This window comes from Austrofundulus limnaeus, unplaced genomic scaffold (assembly GCF_001266775.1).
Source record: "Austrofundulus limnaeus strain Quisiro unplaced genomic scaffold, Austrofundulus_limnaeus-1.0 Scaffold1015, whole genome shotgun sequence".
NCBI classification, from domain to species: domain Eukaryota; kingdom Metazoa; phylum Chordata; class Actinopteri; order Cyprinodontiformes; family Rivulidae; genus Austrofundulus; species Austrofundulus limnaeus.
In genome coordinates, this window is record NW_013953417.1 from 50,825 (window position 1) to 52,110 (window position 1,286).

Consider the following 1,286-nt stretch of genomic DNA (forward strand, 5'->3'; position numbering starts at 1 on the left):
TCCAGTGAAATATATTTATGTTTGTGGTTGTAATGTGACAAAATATGGAAAAGTTCAAGGGGTATGAATACTTTTGCAAACCACTGTAGTTAGTGGAAGTAGCAGAGCTAGCTGTATTTAACAAGCTAACCAGTAAAAACAAATAAAGTACACACGTCAACCCCTTCAGACGTTTACGTGCAACTTGATCCTTAAAAATTCGATTGAGCTGGATATTTATTTGTATTTATTTGATATTTATTCACATCCTAAAGGTTCTGACATGTACAATAAATTTGAAGCCTGAGTAAAAAAAAGGGAGGTTTATTGCTACATCCGTCTGCAGAAAGGGGGGAAATCGGTGTAATTTATGGACAGTCCATACGGCATGAACGAGGCAGACAGACCCGCGACAAATCTGTCAAGATTTTACCTGTAGCTCCCAAAAATAACAGGAAACTTAAACACACCATCTGTGTTTTAACTAAACACCCCAAAAAAACCTGTAGCTGTCCCAACAACTCATGAGGAAAACTTTGAACTGATTTCCTCCCCGCAGCGCTCTGACTGTCCCCTCCTCACACACGTTTGTTCTTCTATCCTCATGGGGACTTTGCATTGACTTTCATTCATTTACCAGTATTTTCTATTACCATTTGACCCTAARBCWWRYCTACACTTTACATGGGATGTGAACTGGGCTTATGTCCCCATAAGAAACAGTGGGTCCTCACCAGGCTGTGTAGTTTGCTTCATCTCTAAAGACATGCTGCTCTTTAATATTGTTTATTTACTGTCTTAGTTATGTGTGGTGTTTAATTTACATTTTGTTGTTCTTTGTTTTTTTATTCAGGTGCATTTATGTTAGAGACTGAGAGTCCACTTTGTTAAACATTCTTTAAAAATTAAAGTTTATTGACCTTTGAGAGGATGTACAGTACTTACATTATTACGCTTTTATCATTATATTGGATTTAAAATGGTCACCAGACAATATTATCGCCTATCGCAATAATTTTTGAGACAATTAATCACCCAGCTACCTAAATACTTAGGTTGCAACTTAAATATTTAGCTAGCTACCTAAATATTTAACTTAAATATTTAGCTAGCTACCTAAATATTTAACTTAAATATTTAGCTAGTAACTTAAATATTTACCTAGCCACCTAAATATTTAACTTAAATATTTAGCTAGCTACCTAAATATTTAACTTAAATATTTAGCTAGCTACCTAAATATTTAACTTAAATATTTAGCTAGCAAGTTAAATATTTAGGTTAAATAGTTAGGTGGCAAGTTAAAT

At 34.0% G+C, this 1,286-nt stretch overlaps 1 protein-coding gene across 1 annotated transcript in view; it reads left to right on the plus strand.

Moving 5' to 3' along the window:
- Positions 1–1,286, plus strand: part of ptpn9a (protein tyrosine phosphatase non-receptor type 9a) — a gene marked incomplete at its 3' end in the record, with an annotated part of 45,337 nt that overhangs the window by 35,347 nt on the left and 8,704 nt on the right.